The sequence below is a fragment of the Micropterus dolomieu genome, linkage group LG01 (assembly GCF_021292245.1).
Source record: "Micropterus dolomieu isolate WLL.071019.BEF.003 ecotype Adirondacks linkage group LG01, ASM2129224v1, whole genome shotgun sequence".
Taxonomy (NCBI): domain Eukaryota; kingdom Metazoa; phylum Chordata; class Actinopteri; order Centrarchiformes; family Centrarchidae; genus Micropterus; species Micropterus dolomieu.
In genome coordinates this window covers 46,458,021-46,472,390 of record NC_060150.1, presented here as the reverse complement: position 1 = coordinate 46,472,390, position 14,370 = coordinate 46,458,021, and the positions used below count along the sequence as shown (strand labels likewise).

Below are 14,370 nucleotides of genomic sequence, written 5' to 3'. Positions count from 1 at the left end.
CCCTTTAGTCATCATGTGCCATGTAATAACCAAGCACCCTCATTTTAGACTTTTAAACTTTATGCACAGTATTTTGTTTTTTAACACCCATATTTTTTTCTCAGAGGTGTACTCACAGTTTCAGCAAATAAGACAACGGAGAGCATTAAAAACTGCTAAATGTTGTTTTGAAATGAAACAGTGTTTTACATGTGGACAAAGTGACTATCACTCAAATCAGATTTTAAAAACTTTATTACCTCACAGCAGAGAGCAGGAGCTTTAAGAAACACACTTCCTAAGAGACAAACATTTAAAACGTGTCTTAAAACGGAACAATGCTGTGATGCACGGTCACAGTTTCAATCCCACTGGGAGCACCACCAATAAAACATTCATATAAGCATGCAAACGGCGTGTAAATGTAGCAGCCTGACTATAACGAGACAGCTATCATAATAAAATGAGAACAATACAGAAAAAAGAGAAAGCTTCTTCTGTAAAATGAATTAAAGGAGACATTCACTGCAGCACTACAGCACCAGCATCTCAACAAAACAAACGTCTGCTACGGCTCACCAGACTCCATTGAGAAAAACAGTAATTTTACCTCTCATCATCGTTGTGATACATTTCATTCAAACTAAACCCAAACCCGTCATTGTTAGTGTTGTCAGTTTTTCAGTAATCACCAACTCTGGTTTGGTTGAAATAATTTTAATTCAGAGAAATATTCTGTTTCTAGAAACGGGCTGTAATAGCTGCAACGTGATCCCCGGGGACAAATGAGCCCGCCAAAGTACATCAACTAAAAGTGCTTGTTTTTGCCACTGACAGGTTTCAGAACTTTTTTAAAACAATTTTGATTAACCAGAAAAGGTTAAAAATCACGTTTTAGCTTCATATCAGCCACCAGACTCCATAAAACAATAATTTGACCTTGCTTCATTCGAACTAGAAAGAAACAAAATAAAACTCACCAAACCCGTCATTGTTAGTGTTTCCAGTTTTTCAGTAATCACCAACTCTGGTTTGGTAGAAATAAATTCACAGATGAGAAAAGAACCAGCCCTGTAATTATACATACTACACACTATTAAACATTTCTTTTGTAGATATGTACATTCTGTAGCCTATAAAAATATAATCTCTAAATATAGTGGTACATGTCAAGGTTACTGTTGACGTTATAATAATTATTAACAAACCAAATTACTGGTATGTGTTTCACAAAGTCACTCTCCCCTCTGGCAGGAGGCTGCGGTCAATCAGGACAAAAGCTTCTTCCCATCTGCAGCTAGCTTTGTCAACAATGCCCGGGCCCCCCACTGACACAACAAAATGATTTAAAAGCAGACCTCCTGACAGCGAGCGCTGATGTTCAACTTGTAGAAGAGATATCTCATCTCTCGACTGAAATAAAGAATCAGATATTTCCCATCCAGGGACCGCTCTTCAAGGATTCATTCCTCTTCAGGCTGACAGCGTCATAACCTTTGGAAAATATAATTTATGTGTGATTGAAGAACAGAAGAACAGCCTGGTGTAATATGAAGAATGAGAAGTGAACTTACTGCACAGTTCAGGCTGGACTCTAGAAATATGGAGTATATCCCTTACTGCTCGTCCTCACGCACACAGGTCTGAAATTACATGTAAAGTTCAGCGCATGTGATATCTAGTCCCGCGTGAGGCTACAGAAACACATTAATCTACCAGTTCAGACTCATCTTCCGGATTTAATGTGCCGTTCGGAGCTCCAGCTTTTGATATGGAGGATAATTTTACACATTCAAATTAAAAGAGAAAGTAAATTGTACTAGTGAAAATATTTAGCTATATGAAAATGGAAGGCGAATTTAAACTCCTGAAACGAAAAATAAGACAACTAAGCAAATAGTTCAACATTTTGGGAAACACACTTTAATGCCAGCTGCTGGTTAGCTTAGCATAAAGACTGGAAACAGGGGGAAAGAGCCGAGCTCTACCCAAAGGTAACAAAATCTGCAGCAATACCAACATTTAAAACTACTGTAAAAGTCCTGAAACCATAATATAATTTGTTTAAAATACATCAGTAAACATCATTAATATGTTCTTTTTTTGTTAATGCATGAACATGTAAACAGCATTTTAATGTTGTAGCAGGTGGAGAAAGAGCTCATTTTAACTTACAAACTGTGGGGTAAGAGAGCACATTATCCTCTATTCTACAGTGGAGTAGAATTAAATGAAAATATTGTTTATCTGTTATTTTAGTAAATATACATTCGACCACTACCAACACCTCTAAAGCTGGTTGACTAATTAACACATTAAATCTCATTTGTTTTATTCAAATACTGTGAAAAAGTGTAAAAGTGTAAAATTAAATTAAAAGTAGTGGTTTTTATGAGGGTTATGTGCTTTGTTGCTGCTCCCAGCCAAGAAATAGTCTGGAGACAAACCTCCCGTAACGATCTGCTGTTTTTAAAACTTCTGTCTTGGTCAACACCCGGGAGGCTGCACAGAATTACTGGGCTGTTGAACAAACTTTTGTTTGTACGTTGAGATGTACAGTATCATCATGTAACTCTTGTTGTAATTGTTTTTACATTTTGGGTTTTTGTCCAAACAAGATATAACATGTTATTTAGTGTCAATCTGTGAGCTTTAGAGGTGTCGAAAGGTGTATTTTTGAACTTTGGACAGAGCCAGGCTAACTGTTTCCCCTGCTTCCAGTCTTTATGCTAAGCTAAGCTAATCAACGCCTTCCTCTAGCTTTATATTTAGCACATCATGAGAAAGATATCGATCCTCTTACTTTGTGACTGAAGGCTCCAAGTCGACATCAATCAGCTCTTGGGATTGATTGTGTTTCATCAGCAGATAGATGGCCGTTGGAAACTCCACCCAGCTGAAAGACAGTTTAAAGTGACCATAAGTTTTTCTGAAACAGTGAAATGCAGTGCAGCAGAGACACGAGTAGAGAAGAGACATGAAGTCAGGATACAGACTCAGTTATAGCACCAGAAGCTGCTGGTCACAGAGCAAGCAGAGCTGTAGCAACAAAACTCCTGAGAGGACTGAACTGATCCAGGATGTTTTACTGGAATTTATTATTTGTAAGAGGATGAATGAGCTGATTCACTCCTAAAACACAGAACATGGCACAAAACTGACTGAATGAAGCAGCTGCCTTCAAAAAAATGACCTGAAATCAGTTAACAGGTGACTTAATGCATCAACTCTGCATCTATTTAAACCTATTTACTGTGATTGTTGGTGAATGTTCAGTGGACTGAGTTCAGTCTGAATGTTTCTCTCTGTGTCTGACCAGGTTTTGGAAAACGAGCCCCTCGTCTCGATGTAAAATGTAAATGATGAATCTCACTCTGCAGGCAGGTGGTGACGGCCGAAACGTGGCACAGCGAGCCGCTCGCTGTTTCTGGAGCAGCTGGAGGCTGCAGACCCTCCTGTCTGCTCCACTGCAGTGTTTGCGTCCTCAGATTCCTCACAGAGCCTCATTTTGAGCCTCACGCCAACAAATCACCTGAATGACACAACACAAACTGAGGTGTGTCAGTAAATACAGACAGTACTGTGGTCCAGCGGTGGAGGAAGTATTCAGAGCCTTCATTTAAGTACAGGTAGCGATACTACAGTGTGAAAATCCTCCCTGCATTGAAAATGATACATCTCTAAAAGTTAATATTAAGTATCAAAAGTAAAAGTACCATAAGGCAGAAAATGGCCTTTAAGTGTTGTACTATTATATATCCTGTTATGGGATTATTATTTATGATGCATTTATGTGAAAACAGTATGTTACTATTGTAGTTTGTCAAAGTGGAGCCAGTTTTAGCCATTTAGCTTAATGTTGGGTAGTTCAATCTATAACAAGGCCTCATATTTTATGAGATTATCATGTTTTCAAGAACTTCTACCTCAAATTTGTAGTGAATTTTTAATTGTCATGGTGCAAGCAGGGTAGCAGGAACACAGGGGTAGGACACAAATGCAGACGTCAGAGGTGGTTCTGCTCAGTGATTTAAACAAACAAGAGCAATCCAACACAAGGAAAGTAATGCAGTAAGGAGCAGGCAGGCATCCAAAGTCCAAAACGCAAAAAGACCAAATCCAAGTAGGGCTGATGAAATACTGCAGGACAAGGGAGAGTGGAAACAGAGAAGGGAAGGCAGCTCCTGGGCTGATAAGAGAAGCGGGAACAGGTGTGTAGATGGGTGGAGCAGACAGGTGATGTGGAAAGGAGGGAAAGTCTGAGGCTATCTGGTGGACGGATGTAAAATGAACAGAGAGGCCCTGACATTTAATAACCTCACATTTAAATCAATGCCAAAGACTCAGTGTCAAAACATGTATTTGCATTGACTCCCTGCAGCACATTAGAAACATTATTGATTCATATAATGACAGCAGCTCTACAACACAGTAATCACACACAGGAGTGAACATCACAGACACGACCCGTCTTTACAGGTCCTGTCACAAAGTCAAAACAGCTGAACTTTTCTGCTTTGTTGTCATTTATTGCAGTTTGTTCACTTAGTTTGTGCAATTTTCAGGTGAATACAAAGCAAACAGGTAACAGTCAGAGTTTCTCCTTACAGAAAATAAAGTGAATCTATGGGCACAAACTACCTACTAGTTGATTTAAGAGCATATGCAACATAAATACTATAGTTCGGCAGTTTGTTGTATTTATCAGTACGCTTGACCGTCTCGGCAGAAACCTGCAGGTGCTGCTGCAGAAAAATACAGCTCCGTGCTAATGTCTTCAATACAACAGCCACTAAATACATACATACATATTAAAGACTTGGAGGTGACTTCATGTGTTATTCATTTTATTTATTTCACATTTAAGCCTTTATTCCAGGAGAGAAAATGTCATTACCTGTTTGTCTTTGCCTCCAAATACGGATCAGTAATCAATGAATAGATCGAGCAATCGAGTTTTTCTTTGCAGATGACGATTTAAAAATTAAAGCTGAGAGTAGTTCCATGTAAATTAATCCTTCTTCACAAATAGTTGCTTCAACGCTGCAGATGAACACATTTGTCCGCTGCTGAACCTTGGCATCTAGTATCTAAAAAAAAGTCAGAGGACTTTTATTTCCTCCTCGCAGGATGTCGTCACATAAACACACAAAGTAGGACACATTAACCCAGAGCAGTGAGATTAACACACAGTGAATTCAAGGATTCATATTACACGGGCGATTGTTTGGGAAATCTGAAGCTCCTAAAACATAAATGACACATTCAGGTTGAAACTGGAAGAAGCACTTTTCCTGTTTACTTAGCACATTTTGAACACATGCCAGATCCAGAGAGTCTATGGGCCTTTAGAGGACATTTTAATGCTGGTTCACAGTTCAGCTGCCAGGCTTTTAAAAAAGAGGCACCTGTCCTGCCATCAGTGCAGCCGCTTCCTATAGGTTACACTGTAGAGTAGATTTTTAATTTTTGTTACTTACTTTTAAGGTAAATGTTCGAGTTGTTCGAGTTGCTTTCTGATGCACAGTGTGTTCTGTATGTTGTCCAGATCTTTGGTTTATCATCTCACCAATGTGATTCATGTGGTGGTAAAAAAAGCTCTGATGCAAGCAAAGTTAATCTGAATCTTTTGTTTTATTTCAATCGCCCGGGTTGTTAATGATTGATATAAATGAAAGGGGAGCTTGACAGAAAAAGTTGGAGAACCACTGCCCTAGATCAAAGCTTGGTGCATTTTTATTCATGAGAAAAATTTAAGTTAACATTGTGAAAGCTTTCTCCTGTTTCCAACAGGATGATGGATGATACAGCTGTTCTGAACAGCATTTTCACACTCTGCAGCCTGGACTTCATATCAGGCCGAAAACACATTCAACAGCATCTCTTTCCCCTCTCAGCCCTGTCTTTTGAATATGTTAACTGTTATTGTTTCTTGTAAAACAGATGACGTATCTCTAGAAGCTTCCTGGTTTAATAAACTTTAACTTTGAAACAAGAAATTGTAACAAACATTTAGAGGATTTCTGCTCAGAAACGGGTCTTTATATCTTTTTCAGGACGTGGAAGCATTTTTTTAAGTAGCATTTTAAAGGTGTGTTGTTTTCACAATGTGTCTTATCCAGTTACACAAGCTTCAGGTTTGAGGCAACTACACGTTTGACTGATGCACGTAAGAGGCCTCTCTAGCATGAGCAAAATGTGGTTCAGTCACTTAAAAGATATGTCCTAATGATCTATGCTGTCAGTGTTGTTATTCTGATGAGTAAAGTACATTTCTTAACTCTTTCTTAACAAAAAATCATGTGATGCTGTCAGGATGTGATTTAAAATGACATTTTGTAAGGTCCTCTCAAAGACGCCCATCCATGTTGATGTCATACAAACAACATGGTTGATGGTTAGGAAAGTTTAAATAATTTTGAGAAATCACGTATTGCATGTTAATGTTTGCTAAGCTGTTATTTGTAATAGGGTATTAGGTTATAACGGTTAGTTTGCTGTCCGTGTAGAGTGAAGTATATTAATTAGGAATGTTATTTATTAGCAGTATTTGCAGTACAAGTAAGATTTTTGTGGTTTCAAGTAATGTACTTGTGCAGTTTTGGGGAAAATATTTATGTTAGTCAATGGAGAGGAATAAAACATTTCTTTTTATCCCATTTGAATTGTGCCCTGAATTACACACATGATGTAGCTTAGCTGTGTCCCATGCACAGATATGTTTAATGTAACGACTCCTGGTCCTTTAATCACATCATCTACTGGTCCAGAGGGACTTAGGCTCTCTATGGCAATAGGAGCAGTAGTGCACGGATAGTGACAGTTTCAGCAAATATGACCAAGTTTTTTTTTTTACCTTTGTGAATATTTAAGTATGCCATGAAGAGTTGTATTGGAATTTGTGCAATAACCCCCCACAAAAAAACAAATGACAAAAAATCATAGCAGTCATAGCAGCTCTGAATGCATGCGTTGAAGAGAAGTTCCAGGTGGGTCAAATCACCGGTCTGATAGACACCTGATTAAACCACTTTAAAGCAATTTATCCTGCACCGGCACAGTGTCATCTTAGGTGTAAAGAAAAGTTTATCATATAATAAACTATTCATAAGTTGGAACTCGTGGCTTAATTCATGTTGATACATCATTTATTTCTGCTTTATTTATCATGAATAAGCAGATAAATGAGTAAAACGTCCTTTTTGCTTTTTATATCTTTTAAGTTCAACATTTTGAGAAATGTGCTTCCTCACTCTCTTGCTAAGAGTGAGATAAGAACATTGATAACATTGAAACAGCAAATGTTCGAAGTTCAAAAATAGGTCTAAAGCTTGCATATTTTTAAGTTGCATCTTGTTGCTAGCGAGTCTACAGTCATTCTAGCGACTCCTGCACGGCGATTCTTTGAGCTAAATGCTAAAATCAACAGAAGAACATACAATGAAAACATGCTAATTTTTAGCAGGTAGATTGTTTACCATGTCCACCATCTTAGTTTAGCATTGTAGCATGCTAACATTTACTAATTAGCATTGAACACAAAGTACAGCTGAGTCATCATGTCATTGTTTTGCAGGTTTTTGGTCCTAAACCAAAATGTATCAACTACACATAATGTTTTAACATTTACAACTGCAGGAGCACAGAAGCTTTTATGAATGACCTGCCAATATTTATAACAGCGGATATTATGGCTCATTAGAAAAACATTCATAAACAGTTGGTTAGTTACTAACTAAGGTTTGTGTGCTCATGAAGCCTGCAGTTGTTCATGTTTGTAAGACCAGAAATTGTTCTTACAAATGGTTTATTATCTCGATCATATACATTATGGAGGTAAATCCTCTATAAACTACTACTCCTAGAAAGGTGTGCCAAAAAAAATATGTGTCACATTATTTCCCTCCTTTTGTTCTGACGAGTATGATACTGAAGTGGAAATATAAACCTCTTAAATAATCAGCCTTTATTTTTAACCCATGTCACAAATTATTTTTAACCAGAGGAGGAGACTTGGCTGTTCTCCAGTCAGCATAAAGGTGGAGCAGATATGGCAACTGATCAACAAAATGTCAAGGAGCAAAGAACCAGTTTTTTTCCAGTCAAGCTGAAAGAACAAAATGCTGAGGAGTCGTCGCTCTCTGATTTCAGTGTGCAATGACGGAGGAGAAGCTGAAGTCCAGACTGCAGCAGAGGGTAAGTGTTGATGAAACCTGTGTTGTTCTGTGTGTTTGCTTAAATGTGGTGCGTGTGCTTGATGTGATCAGTTCACTCTGAGAGAGAAACATCACAGATGTGTCTTTTGGAGTAAATGCAAGTTGTTAGGACGGTACCAAGACTGAGCAGGCAAACCGCCCAGAGGCTCCAGATTCACTGCACGTCTGTTGGGTTTTAAAATTGTTATGAATTGTACATTTTTTAAGTAATCTGAATCACTAAAGTATTTTGTGGCCATGTCTTTCTCCTAGAAATGACATTTATGCACCACCGCTAATGTGTTTTGTCAATTCTGTGTTGAGGAAAATCGCTGACTGGTTTATGTTACGTGGAGATGTTTGTTTCCTTAAAGAAAGTGCTGCATAACTGTAGATGGTTGGAGAGGATGGAGGGCACACAAACAGTCCTGTCACCAGAGGAAACGTCTTGTTTTTAAGGGTTAAAAGAATTCATTCATCAGCAACGTTTTTCATTTGATTTCAGCGATACTGTCTGACAGAATTGATTAGTTCATTAAAACTTTGTGATCCTTCGATGGGATTTTCTTGCTAAACTAATTCATGCATCCAATAAAACTTCAGCATTACAGTTACACTCAGTTACAGATTTGTGCAAAACACTTTCATAATCCCATTACAGGAGTTTCTTTGCTACAAGCAGATATTGTGTCATGAAGATTGTAGGCAAAACAAGTTAAAAACAGTTATTTGTCAGTGAACATGTTACTGATACGCTGTTTCAAGTGAATAGTATATAAGCGAGGAGACAATGATTTAGTTACAGAGTTACTGGAGGGGTGACCATCTGATTGATCCAGCCCTGACCTATGCCTTGTAGCACAGAGTCAGGCGAAAAACAATATAGAATACATATTTAAAAGTACAATTTGAAACCAAAGTTACACATCTGATCTTGTGAGGGCCAGAGAGTAAAGTACTGCTGAGTGATTAAAAACCCTGCTCTAGTCAAATAGTTTAAATCTGCCATGAAAGAGACGAAGAGACTTCTGTGATCTTGTGATGTTTTCTGTGCACACTGGAATTTATCTGGTGGGAACATGATGTTTTGGAGTTGAAACTGGAAATGCTAGAGCAGTTTGAGCAGGAAGCTTTTGATTTAGATGTCGTGGTGAATGAATGACAGCAGAAGAAAGGAATGTGACTCGGGTTCATTTCTGTTTCTAAGAACGTCCAACAAGGTCATTCAAGTGCTTTACATAACATGGAAAGACATTAAGACAAGACACAAAAGAAACACAGGGCTCAACTCAAACATAGGATTAAAATGGAGTAAAAGAAAAAAATATATCAAAATAAGCTAAAAAAAAACTAAGTGAAAAAACAGTATTGCAGTTTTGTGAAATACAGAATCACTCAAAACACCCAGATCAGATACAAACACATGATGATAAAATTAACAAGACAAAGGATTAAAACACAGGTACATAACTCATACGCACACATTCAAATAAAATAACAAACATCATAAAGTGCAACTCTACAAAAATGCAAACCTAAAAATTTGTCATTAAAAAACACTATTACAATGTACAGGAAGCTGATGCAATAACCGTTTATTATATTTACCTCTTTTTTATTCCCATTAAAAGCCTGGAAGCCGAACTGTGAACCAGCTGAAGGCATTAAAATGTGTTATTAATGCCATGAAATCTGTCCTTTAGGAGCTTCAGATTTCCCAAACAATCGTCCGTGTAATATAAAACCTCAAATTCTCACTGCTCTGGCTTACAGTGTCCTATGTGGCGTGTTTACATGAGGACATCCTGCGAGGAGGAAATAAAAGTCCTCTGACTTTATTTTTAGATTCTAGAGGCCAAGGTTAAGCAGCGGACAAGAGAAGAACAAATGTGTTCATCTGCAGCGCTGAAACAACTGTTTGTAAAGAAGGATCAGTCTACATACAGCTACTCGCAGCTTTAAGTCTTTAATCATCAGCTACAAAGAAAGAAAAGGGCTGTTTTGGAAAACTGCATTAACTGACGTTTTCTCTCCTGGAATAAAGGCTTGAATGTGAAATACAGAAAACTGCTTTTTTTTTTTTTTTTTTAAATAACACATGAAGCCCCCTCCAAGTCTTTCATATGTAGATTTAGTGGCTGTTTTACTGCAGACATTAGTCCAGACCGGCCTTCTTCTGCAGCAATAGCATGTGCAGGTTGTTCCCTGTTTCTGCTTGCGCTACTTGGATTTGATCTTTGCCTGTTTATTTGACTTTGGATTCCTGCCTGCTCCCTACAGCATCTGTTTGCTTGTGTTTTCTTGCTCTGGTTTTCCTTCGCCTGTCTCACCTTCCCATAAGCCTTTGTACCTACATTTCTGCCTCAGGCGTCTGCATAACCCAACACTAAATGAATAGCTAACGTTGGCTCCACTTTGAACTACAACAGCAAGATACTGCTTACACATGAATGCATCAGAAATAATGATCCAATAACAGGATATTATTACTGCTGTTAATAAAAAAGGCTCTGAATACTTCCTCCACCGCTGGACCACAGTACTGTCTGTATTTACTGACACACCTCTGTTTGTGTTGTGTCATTCAGGTGATTTGTTGGCGTGAGGCTCAAAATGAGGCTCTGTGACGAATCTGAGGACGCAAACACTGCAGTGGAGCAGACAGGAGGGTCTGCAGCCTCCAGCTGCTCCAGAAACAGCGAGCGGCTCGCTGTGCCACGTTTCGGCCGTCACCACCTGCCTGCAGAGTGAGATTCATCATTTACATTTTACATCGAGACGAGGGGCTCGTTTTCCAAAACCTGGTCAGACACAGAGAGAAACATTCAGACTGAACTCAGTCCACTGAACATTCACCAACAATCACAGTAAATAGGTTTAAATAGGTGCAGAGTTGATGCATTAAGTCACCTGTTAACTGATTTCAGGTCATTTTTTTGAAGGCAGCTGCTTCATTCAGTCAGTTTTGTGCCATGTTCTGTGTTTTAGGAGTGAATCAGCTCATTCATCCTCTTACAAATAATAAATTCCAGTAAAACATCCTGGATCAGTTCAGTACTCTCAGGAGTTTTGTTGCTACAGCTCTGCTTGCTCTGTGACCAGCAGCTTCTGGTGCTATAACTGAGTCTGTATCCTGACTTCATGTCTCTTCTCTACTCGTGTCTCTGCTGCACTGCATTTCACTGTTTCAGAAAAACTTATGGTCACTTTAAACTGTCTTTCAGCTGGGTGGAGTTTCCAACGTCCATCTATCTGCTGATGAAACACAATCAATCCCAAGAGCTGATTGATGTCGACTTCAACTTGGAGCCTTCAGTCACAAAGTAAGAGGATCGATATCTTTCTCATGATGTGCTAAATATAAAGCTAGAGGAAGGCGCAGATTGGCTTAGCTTAGCATAAAGATTAGGAGCAGGGGAAAGAGTTAGCCTGGCTCTGTCCAAAAATACACCTTTTGACACCTCTAAAGCTCACAGATTAATGTTTTATCAGGACAAAAACAGAAATGTAAAAACAATTACAACATGAGTTACATGATGCAACTGTATTTCTTGAAAAACAAAAGTTTCTCTATCCGCCCAGAGATTCTGTGCAGCGTCCCATTTTTCAATGAAACAAATTAGATTTAACACATTAATACCGTCAACCAGCTTTAGAGGTGCTGGCAGGCAGTGGTGGAATGTATATGTACTTTTATTGTAAGTGCAAACAAGGGGATACTTCAATATTTTCATTTTATGATACATAATATTCTACTATATTTACATGAATGTGACAATACTTTTTTTCAGTACAAAACATATAATCATCATAAAATAAGCTCTGTAACTCAACAGTTTGTCACATAATTAAAATGAGCTCTTTAGCTGTTTACATGTTTATGGTTCAGCAAATAATAACACAATATTATCATATATTGACACTGATAGGAAACAAAAAGTACTTTTAAAGTAGCCTACTTGACACTTTGCTGATAATACTTCTGTATTTTATACAAGTACAATTGTGGTTTCAGGTTTCTTTTACTTGTTACTACAGTAGTGTTAAATGTTGGTATTGCTTCCTCTACCACTACTGGTAGGATAGATTTTATTACCTTTGGACAGAGCCAGCCTTTTCCCCCCGTTTCCAGTCCTAAAATGTTGAACCATTTGCTGAACCATTTGTTTTAGGAGTTTAAATGTTCAGATTGCCATCTCATAAATCTATAGCAAAAGCTGGAGCTCCGAATGGCACATTAAATCTGGAAGATGAGTCTGAACTGGTAGATTAATGTGTTTCTGTAGCCTCACGCGGGACTAGATATCACATGCGCTTAGTTTTACATGTAATTTCAGACCTGTGTGCGTGAGGACGAGCAGTAAGGGATATCCTCCATATTTCTAGAGTCCAGCCTGAACTGTGCAGTAAGTTCACTTCTCATTGTTCATATTACACCAGGTTGTTCTTCTGTTCTTCAATCACACATAAATTATATTTTCCAAAGGTTATGATGCTTTCAGCCTGAAGAGGAATGAATTCTCTGGATGTGAACATCAGATTCAACGTGAGCTTCCTTATTCCAGTCGAGAGATGAGAAATATCTTCTACAAGTTGAACGTCAGCGCTCGCTGTCAGGAGATCTGCTTATAAGTAATTTGGTTGGTTAATAATTAGCTTTAAAATCACAACAACCATGACATATACCGTTATATTTAGAGATGAAAACAGAACAGAAATGTCATTCAGTAGTTTAATAGTGTGTGTATATGTATGTAATTATATAATATAATTACAGTCAAAGAAAAAAATCTGTCATCAGAAATCACGCATGTTGGTGCAGGTGAAGTGCTGTGAAGCTGTCGGCTTTGAGGAGAGCGATATGAAGGCTTGTTCTTTTCTCTTCTAACGACGTGAAATTAGGATTTATTTCAACCAAACCAGTGATGGTGATTGTTGGAGCAGTGGAGAGATTAACAAAGATCCATTTGGTGAGTTTTATTTTGTTTGTGTCCAGTTTGAATGAAGTTCGTTTTATGAAGATTTGCAGTGTCAAATTATTGTTTTTGTTCAGTGGAATCTGGAGGCTAAGGAGAGTGATGTAAAAATGATCTTTAAAAAAAGGTCTATATCTGTAGGGATTCTTCCCACAATGTTGTCAGACACTTAGAATAACAGTCTGAGACCATCAGTGGCAAAAACAAGCACTTAGTTTGTTTTGCCACTGATACATTTTCGTCCATCACAGTGCTTTCTCTTTTTTGTGTAGTGTTCTCGTGTTTTTTTTCTAATGCTTAATATTTTATTGTGTTTGTGCCTATAGGCTGTTAAATACCTGTAGTATTTGTGTTTATTAGTAAAACCTGGAACACCTGGAAATCCTCAATGCTGATTTATTGTTAGGAAGTACTACACAGGCTGCTACATTAACACTTTCATGCTTATATGAATGTTTTATTGGTGGTGCTCCCAGTGCGATTGAAACTGCCCTGCATCACAACCTTGTTCAGTTTTTTATGACACGTTTTGAGATGTTTGTTTTTTAGGAAGTGTGTTTCTTAAAGCTTCTGCCCTCTGCTGAGAGGTAATAAAGTTTGTTTGAATTATAGTCACATGTGAAACACTGTTTCATTTCAAAGCAAAGACTAAATTTAAAGCTTTAGTAAAAGCCATTATCACCTAAACATGTAACTGAATAATCAACTAGTTGGGAATGTTTTAATGTAACATTGAAAATACTTTGAGGAGATTGAAGCAGTATGTCGCAAAAAGTATTATTAAAAAAAGTCACATCTGTGAAATAAACATTTTCTTCCTTACATGGTCATTTACAGTAACATTTCCCATAATTTATTAACTCACTCAGTTATCATATAAGTTAAACAATTCAAATGCTGATTATAGATTCAGTGGTTTATCAACATTTATAGCACCACAGATATTTTTTTATTCTTTGGCACTGTACACCAAGTACATATAAAGTAGAAATTGAAAACAAATAGTACACTATTGTCATTGACTCTGACTGATTTTCTCCTTTTTGATCCTGAAAAATGTTTTGATACTTCTTGAAATGATCTAAGACTTTGATATAAAATAAATAAAGTAGTTTATGTTTAATCTCAATACAGTTTTTTAGCGAGTAAGTCTTCTTAAAATCTGAAATCTGAAAATATATAGTGTCGTTAAAGGTACCCTGTGGAGTTTTTTGAGCACC

At 37.6% G+C, this 14,370-nt stretch overlaps 2 long non-coding RNA genes across 3 annotated transcripts; one reads left to right on the top strand and one right to left on the bottom strand.

Moving 5' to 3' along the window:
• Window positions 1-216: 216 nt before the first annotated feature.
• On the bottom strand, window positions 217-5,010 carry LOC123974806. 2 transcript variants are annotated; one of them, XR_006825932.1, is made up of 5 exons: window positions 4,877-5,010; window positions 3,353-3,511; window positions 2,783-2,875; window positions 1,554-1,622; window positions 217-1,473 (listed from the first exon to the last, which is right to left on the bottom strand). It is a non-coding gene; the product is annotated as an uncharacterized LOC123974806 (long non-coding RNA). The 2 variants fall into 2 exon arrangements; XR_006825931.1 differs by lacking the exon at window positions 4,877-5,010 and adding an exon at window positions 3,906-4,150.
• Window positions 5,011-8,029: 3,019 nt separating this feature from the next.
• Window positions 8,030-13,761, top strand: LOC123970887. Its single transcript, XR_006825087.1, has 5 exons — window positions 8,030-8,175; window positions 10,763-10,921; window positions 11,399-11,497; window positions 12,512-12,580; window positions 12,661-13,761. It is a non-coding gene; the product is annotated as an uncharacterized LOC123970887 (long non-coding RNA).
• The last annotated feature ends 609 nt before the right edge of the window (window positions 13,762-14,370 follow it).